Raw genomic sequence first — 9152 nt, forward strand, 5'->3', positions numbered from 1 at the left:
TAAGTTTAATTTGACGCCAAAAGGGGATTATTTGCTGGTAAAATGCTTGGCGTAAAATCCATTTGTGGAACAACATCAAAACGCACACCACAAATAGGAGGAGGAGCTCGGCCAAACACCTAACAGAAGTGTACGCGCCAATTATTTATTTTATTTTTTAAATCCTTGGCGTCATTTGCCATCATTTCTTTTAAGATTTCGCTAGCTTCATTTGATCAATTATACAAATTCTTGACTGGCAGTGAGCATAATAAATATAATAGTATTTTGATTTGAAAAATTCGTGTTACCTCAAGAGACTCTACGGAGTGCTTTTCATGGTGCCGCACTTTAGTCCATTCAAAATTCATGTGGACTTTTATCATTGGTGTACTGCTTGTTTAGTAAGGCAATTTTATTTTATTTCTACTCAATATCAGTAATTGATAAGAATGAACTCAAGGTTGATAGAACGAAGATATACGAAAGAGCAATAAAATTAGTTTCGGTGCCCAATATAAGTATGTATGTATGTACACATATCCCACACTTAAAGAGATATGTATACGAGTACATGAGAATATGCGTAAAAACTAAATTTCGGTGTGTACTATTAAAATTGATGGTGCAGAAGCAAACATTTATTTGATTTATTTGCTTTAAAAAAAATGTTCTTGCAATTACAACTCGTTATTTTGCAAATATTTTCAATTCATTCGTGCACATAATTTTTTTTTTTTATTACACTTTAATGCAATGAAGCCATAAATTATTTTATTTAGAGTTATCTGTTTTTTGGGTTTTTTTCTCCTCTCTCTTCCTCTCTGTTTACTTGATAACCCATTACTCTTATTAATGAAACTTCAATTTGTTGTTATATATTTATTTGCTTGTCTCAATTGTTATTACTACTTTTTATGTGCTTATGCATTGTATGTGTGTGTGTCCATATTTGTTTTCAATTGGCACTTGCAGTTGCTGAGTAACGACCGGCGGCTCACTTGTTGCACTAACTAGCAGCCAGTTTGATTGCCGACTCGGGCTGCAACTTTTTCATATCAGACCCCATAAATTTAGCATTTTTATGCATTTTTTTATCTATTTTTTTTTGATTTCAAATGCATTGCATATTCTCAAGTCACACAAAATTAATTATGAAAATAATCTTTATCGTCAGTGCCATCTGTTGCTATTAATTTGTGTGGCAAATATGTAGAGTTGCTTTTGCTGCACTTTTCTGCAAATGCTGAGGAGAATTATTTATGTAGGCAATAAACAAAATAGCAAAGCATAGCGTGAAGTAGTTTTTTTTTTCAAAGCAGAGCTACATAATTTTAAATTAAATTTTATACAACTCTATTTCGGACATTTTATATTTTAATTTAATTAATTATTCTTTTATTTATTTTCTAAAAATTTTTTTTATTTATTTTTATTTTTCACTTATTTATTTTTTATTTATTTCCTTTTATTTTTTATTTATTTATTTTTATTTTTTATTTATTTATTTTTATTTTTTATTTATTTCCTTTTACTTTTTATTTATTTAGTTTTATTTTTTATTTATTTATTTTTATTTTTTATTTATTTCATTTTATTTCTTATTTATTTATTTTTATTTTTTGTTTATTTTATTTAATTTTTTATTTATATATTTTTATTTTTTATTTATTTATTTGTTTATTTTAATTTTTTATTTATTCATTTTTATTTTTTATTTATTTTTTCCAAAGTAATTTTTTTTAATAGTTTTACTCGCAAGCATTATTTTTTCTGTTCTTGTGTGTTAATTAAAATATATTTTTTAGATTATTTTATTTTGGAGCAAATTTTGTTTAGCATTTACATTTTTTATTTTCTATTGTTTTGTATCAAAAAAATTCTCACATGTCGTTTCAGCATTTCATAACAAAAGAATGCCGATATTTTATATTTTTTTTCTACAATTATTTTATTTCAACGCAAATTTTTCTCAAATGTCTTTTAGCATTGCATAACAAAACGATGCCGATCTTTTATAATTTTTTTGTTTTTAATTTTTTCGCGCTATTCTTATATTTTTTGCAATTATTTTGTTTCAAAGCAAATTTTGTTCATTTTTTTTAAACCTTTTTTTCATAAAATTTTTCCTTAACTTATTTTGTTTACAAGCAAATTTTGCTCTCAAAATTTTTTTAACCATTTCATTTCTGTGCAATGCGATATTTAAAGATTTTTTTGTTAATTTTTTTTCCTAAAAATAAAGTAAAATTTGTTTTCAATATTTTAAATTTTCTCGCGTTTTTTTGATAGTTGATTATGTTTTTGTTAAAGCAAATTTCGCCTTCAGTATATTTAAGGTATTTTATTTCAGGTAAGGCTTAAATACATTTTTTCTTCAATTTAATCTACAACTTTAATCAAGTTTTGTTTTCATTATTTTTTGTATACAATTTTAACTCTCAAAAATTGTTTAAATATTTTCTTTCAATGCAATACCACATTTAACATTTTTTTTGTTAATTTTTTTCCTAAAGCAAAGCTAAATTTGTTTTTAAAATTCTCTATTTTTTCGTGCCACTTTGTTGTTTTATTGGATTTTTTTTTTCAAAGCAAAATTTGCCCTACTCGTTATTTTATTAGATTTTTTTTTCAAAGCAAATTTTTCTCAAATGTCTTTTAGCATTGCATAACAAAACAATGCCGATCTTTTATAATTTTTTTGTTTTTAATTTTTTCGCGCTATTCTTATATTTTTTGCAATTACTTTGTTTCAAAGCAAATTTTGTTCTCATTATTTTTTTCATACAATTTTAAACATTTTTTCTTTTAATAATTTTGTTTACAAGCAAATATTGCGCTCAAAAATTATTTAGATATTTTCTTTCAATGCAATACCACATTTAACATTTTTTTTGTTCATTTTTTTCCTAAAGCAAAACTAAATTTGTTTTTAAAGTTTTCTCTTCTTTCGCGCTAGTTTGTTATTTTATTAGAATTTTTTTTTCAAAGCAAATTGTGCCTTCAATGTATACTATTTTATTTTTTTCTTCAATTTGTACCACAACTTAGAGCAAAATTTGCTTTCAATATTTTCAATTTATTTTTTATTGTTCTTATTTATGCATGAACTTTATGGCAATCACGTATCCTTTGAAGCAATTAAGTTCGTGGCGCCATTGTTTATTTGTTAAAACGGTCAGTTTCACAGCAATAAAAATTACTCTAAGGATTGAAAACAAATAAACACTTTTTTTCTGTCACTCCACACACACCTTTAAAGGCAACAACAAACAAGCATATTAATGTAAAAAAATTGCCATTTTTCGCTTTCAGAATTCTTAACTCGTTTTGTGGCAACGAAATGAATGTAAGATTAAAACCTTTTTCTCACTTTTTACTATTTTTGTATTTCTGTATTTTTAGCTCACTGACCAACTCTGTCTTGGCCCACACTTCATTATTGCTGGCGTGAGTCGCATAAAAAATATCACCAATTGTAGCCACCAAAATGATTCCGTTAAATTGGCGAAGGTCCAAGCAAAGCAAAAGCGTTAAGAATGAAAACAAAAACAGAAGATTGGATGAAATGGAAACAAAAACAAAAACAAAATAACATAATAAACACATTATTTATTTTAGGTTTCAATAATTTGTTTCTCATATATTTTATATGCACTGCTTGTAATCAGATTCACACAATTTTACGTTTTTAATTGAGAGCCTTCCACTCAACATTCAACTGACAGCTTTTCTACTCGACAATCACCAAGTATTTATTCTTTTAATTTCACTTATTGTAGGTATTTCATTTTATTTTTTTAATAATCAGTTGAATAAACACTTTATGCAGAAGCGGGCAACAATAGGTTTGTTGTGTTATTTCTTTCGAATTTGACGCTTCACTTTACTTACAAAAATTGGTTTTTGTTTACGCGTTTTGTTTCGTCTAAACACGCGTTATTTGATACGATCTAATTCGGCGTTTTATTATTTGAGCGAATGCTTATTGGATGTATTTGCGCGCTATAACTCAACTAAATATTCACAACTTACTTTTCAAACTAAACAAAAGTCGCTTCTAAAAACTCACATGATCGCCAATGTTGCGAGAAAAACGAGTTGTGAGAAGTTAAATGGTGAGAAAGAGCGCAATAATAACAAAAACACGTGTGTAGCGAGAGAGAGTGTGTGTAACAGCTGAGCACGAGAGTGTGCATTGTTGTGCCAGGTGGTGTGTTTGTTTTATGCAGATCCGCAGCATGTTGCTAAGCAAAAATGTTGCGAGAAAATAGAGGTTTGCGCAAGCTATTGTAATTGTCAAGTAATGTATAATATAAATGTTACACACACATGCATATGTGATTGTTGTAATTTTGTGTTATGCTTGCGTTATTTGTCTTTTATAATGAAACGGTGATTTCAATAGGTTCTTGATAGCTTTGCTTTTAAATAAAGTACAGAAAATTTTGATGTCAGACTGAAATTTATGATGTTTCTGGTGATTTACACGCGAATGATGGTTTGAAATGGCAATTTAAGCTCTGGTTATTTGAAGTCGGGTTAGCTGGATTATTGTGTATATTCTCGGAATTCACAAAACCCCATTAGGAAGGCTTGACAACTCCAATTAATTGAGTTTTGTTTATAAATTTTTTATATTCATGTTGTTTGCATGTACTAGGTCTGTTTTGTTTGTGTATTGTTAGTAAATTGCTACTGAATAAATGGAAGATATTAACAAGAACTTGTGTATCCAATCTTCTAAGCCCACATCTACACCTTCCACTAAATGTGTCTTAATATCTGTGAAATAAAAAATAAAAAAAATAAAAATAATACCAGTTGCCAGTTTTCGTTTTGGTTAGCAGCTAACCGGCAGCTCGTCTTTCGGTCAACTTCAAGAGAAGTTAACTGGCAGAAATTTGCTAACCAAACATTTAGAGATCACTTTTGTCGCCAACTGCAAACTATGTTCTGATGAAACGTTTAACAAGGCATTGAAAAAACGGCTATATGTACATAACACATGGGCTAAAAAGTCCCATACCTAAGAAAAAAATGGCACTAGTTTTATTGCATTCATCCGCTTTTTCAATTAGCACTAACCTTAAAAAGGGAGCTGTTAATGGACCAAAAAGATACGATCTAATTCGGCGACCAAAAAGAATTTCGTGTTTTATTTTTGCACTGTTTCTTGATGGGGAAAAATACCGTTCAAGGAAAGCACTGGCTTGAAAAGTGTTACGGAGACGCCACTCCATCAGAAAAAAGCATTAAAACGAGGGTTTGCTGACTTGAAAAGTGATTGTAAAGACACCAATGATCCTCCAAATAAGACGGTAACACTAGAAAACATTAAAAAAATCCACAAAATCGTTTTGAATGTGAATCGAAAAATGAAGTTGCGTGAGTTAACTGACATCGTAAGAATATCAAAAGAACGTGTGACTTTATATTGCATGAGCATTTAACTATGAGAAAGTTTTGTTCAAAGTGGATGCCGCGTTTGCTCTCTCAATTTCAAAGCTTCTTGAATTGAACTTCGAATTGCTAACAAATCCACCGTATTCGCCATACATATTTGCCTCCCAGCGACTACTGGCTGTTCAGACCTCAAAAAAATGCCCGGCGATAAGAAATTTCGCTCGACTGAAGAGGTTATCGCCGAAACTGAGGCCTATTTTGGAGGGAAAAAATAAATCGTCTACAAAAGTGGTATTGAAATGTTAGAGGGGCGCTGGAATGATTGCGTTGTTTTTGATAGAAATCGCACTGATGAATAAAGCTAGCTTTGAACAAAAAAAAAAGTGTTTTCTTTTATAGGCCCGGGACTTTCAGGCCATGTGTTTTATACATAAATACATGGACGATTTCTCAATCACTTTTCTTCCACTTTAAAATATCAGTAGTATGACCAGACTAAAATATTGGTTGGCTAAAAATAGTATTCTAGTATTTAACTTAATGAATGTTCTGTCTTGAAAATGGGTAGATCTGCTAGTTTAAGGAAGACTTGTCAAAGTTTGCTGGCACTTTATATTTTTTCACAGAAGTTTTGAAAAAGTTTTCTATATTAATATCAGAGAGGCGTACCATCAAGTTGGTGCAGTTGCATGAGAGAAACGTGAATTTCGAAGAAGAATGCAAGGAGAACAAACAACACACGAATAAATTGCACTCGTGCGACGTCACACACACAGCGATTCTGTCAAATTCACGAATAGCGGTACGAGATGTACGCCACCTTTGCATTCTGTACTTTGTGGGCGACATTGTACCAACCCATTTTAATGGAATGTTAAAAGCCTTCTGGTGCAAAGAGTGATTGCTTACATTCTGCTAACATAACATTAACAAGTGAATGTTGTATGCTGCTGGCTTTGTGGATAATCTAAAAAGTATAAACAAATGCAGGTGCGAAAACTAAATCCAGAGTGAACAAATATTTTAGTGTTAATATGTATATTAATTTACTCGATTTTTAACTTTCTTTATTTACTGGAATTATTTTGCATTAAAATTTTAAAGTAATAATAGGAGGTCACCATCATAAGGAACTCTGCAGGCTCAAATTGAATTAAAAACGCGCGCTATGTCATTTGATAGCATTAAAATTACATCCGAGTCGTTAAAGGCAGAAATGCATATTCAAAAATGGCATTCAGTTGGTTTTAATTGCAGATGCACAACATTTAAAATTATTTCATTCAACAAGAAGAGGAATATTTTTTAATCTCACATTTTCATTATCAAATAGTCACTTTGTCTTGCACATAAGTAAAATTGCATATTTACGCGTGATATGTGAATAAATTTTATTATTAAAAAGAAACAATACGAGTGGATAGTATTTTCACCATTTCCATTTTCAACAGATCGGATACGATTGAGTTGAAGAACCTTTTATTTTTTTGTTTTAAAAACAAAACTGTATTTATTTTTTTTTTCGCAAACAAACGACCGTTACATGACGCGCATAAAGCGACACTGAACTCGAAATCATATTGGAACTCCACCATTTGAGCTGACAACTGAATTAAGCATTTCCCAATCTATACAACAGTGGCGACTTACGGCCGCAACAACACTGGGCCAGCCGCCTCAAGCAAATACACAGCATCCACAGCTCAATAGCTGCGAGCAACTTCAACAATATACATAATTTTCAATGTGTTTTCCACGCCGTAAAGCAGCTCCCCCTGAACATAAAATACCTACATATGAATGTAAACGAAAAGAGAATAAATGGCCATCAAAGCATTGGCGCCAAAGTGGCGACACTGGCGCGACTGTGCAAAAATAATAAAAACAAGTAAAAATGGTAGCTAGCCACATATAAGCGCGGAAGGATGAACCATTTTGATATCCTTGCAAATTTTATATCATGCCTTTTACCACGCACACACACATACATACCTACAGACATACATCTATAACTACACACCGTGCAGCGTGCTATAGCATACGAGTAGTGAGCTTAGAAAAAGTTTAAATACAAAAACAATAATGCGGAAAAATAGTAAACAATCAGTTGGGTGGTGGCGTTGCAAAGTTTGGCATGGCGTGTTGCTAGGCACCCAGCAACCAAGTTAGTCAACCAGTTAGCGCGCCAGGATATGCGCCAATAAATAAATGTGTATGCATGGATTTATGTATGTATGTATGTTTTTACGAGTGTGTGGTTGTGTCTTCGAATGTTAGTTTTTGTAGAAAATACAAATACATACATACGCATCCGCACATATTATTTGTTATTGCATTTCCTGTTATTTTTACTTTTTGGTTGACGGATTTTTGGCGTCACTGAGTCTTGGCAAGAGGGTGGTGGCGCTGTTTGCTGGCAAATTTTGGCGCGTCAATGACGCCACTGCTACTTTGCACAGTCACAGAAGCTTTTCGCCAATTCGAGGGGCGATTTTGTGTCATATTTGTTATGTATATAAGTCCAGTAGTTGATTTGTATTCGAGTGTAATATACTTTAGTGCTGTGTGGATTTGTCTGAATTTATGTTTATTCCGTATATTTGGCAAGCATAATTTTGTGGGCAACACTAAATGCAAATGGCGTAGTAATGACCTCTAAAGATATGACAAAGAGAAAGAACCAGCAATACAACTTCAGGCTAGAGGGCAAGAGTTATTTGTGACTTGCATACAGCGGATGGGCGATATGTTTATGTGTGTCTATATTACATTTGGGTGCAGAATAATAGCAGCGCGACGTATTGAAAAGTTCTGGCTATTTATTTTATTTTTATTTTTTATAATAATATGGGTTATTATTAAGTTTGAAAAATTAAGAAAAAAAAATGTTTTTAATTTTAATTAAAATTTTTTTTATTTTTACTTTTCATTGTTAAAATGTCAAAATTTCAAACTTTTTATTACATTTTAAAAATTTAATTTAAATAAAAAAAAATGTTCATTGTTAAAATGTCAAAATTTCCTACTTTTTAATCATAACTTTTTAGAAAAGTTTCAAGTATACAGTTTTTTATATCCATAATTCGCGCTTACACAATTTATTGGGTATTTGCCGCGCTCCTCCTCCAATTTGTGGCTGGCATGTTTATTTTTTTTTTTCAAATAGAGCTTTCCACAGTTTTATAGTATGCCGACTTTGGACGTCAGTTGGTTTTCTGTGAGAAGTTTTTTCATAACAGCAATGCACTCGGAGGCTTACTATTGTTTGACGAGGAGCTTTTTCTTTGACCATTTGGTGTTTCACGCACCAAGCCATTCGGTCACGGTAGCCCCAGTTCTATAGCCCATTGCATTTTTCTATCGGTAATGTGTATTTTCTCCATATACATACAAAACTTTCAAGCATTCGATATATGGTAAAAAAGGACAACTACGTCAACAAAAACAAAAAAAAAGATTATCAAAAATCAATGCAAATTTTGATCGACTTTAGAGCAAGGCACAAATTATACCAAAATTGAATGAGGTACAAAACTGCATACCCAGAATTTTTCTTAAGAATCTGACAAAAAAGTTTAAAAATTTGGTGAACATTTTTTAATTATTTTTAAATTCTATACAAATTAACAGAATTTTTCTTAAGATTCTCACAAAAAAATGTTAATTTTAAAATTTTTTTTTTTTTAATTTTATACTACAAAATTTGAAATATTGAGTTATAGTGTTTTTATAATAAGATGAACAATTTTTTATAAAAAAAAATATAA

The 9152-nt window shown here is 30.6% G+C and overlaps 1 protein-coding gene across 1 annotated transcript in view; it reads right to left on the reverse strand.

The window, feature by feature from the left end:
• The window catches only part of LOC129247634 (protein sickie), a 153689-nt gene extending 149695 nt beyond the window's left edge, over positions 1–3994 (reverse strand). The window contains exon 1 of the mRNA XM_054886836.1: positions 3874–3994. The gene's annotated coding sequence lies outside the window, so the exon portion shown is untranslated. The remainder of the gene's footprint in view (positions 1–3873) is intronic.
• Positions 3995–9152: the final 5158 nt, after the last annotated feature.

Source organism: Anastrepha obliqua, chromosome 5 (assembly GCF_027943255.1).
Source record: "Anastrepha obliqua isolate idAnaObli1 chromosome 5, idAnaObli1_1.0, whole genome shotgun sequence".
NCBI lineage: Eukaryota > Metazoa > Arthropoda > Insecta > Diptera > Tephritidae > Anastrepha > Anastrepha obliqua.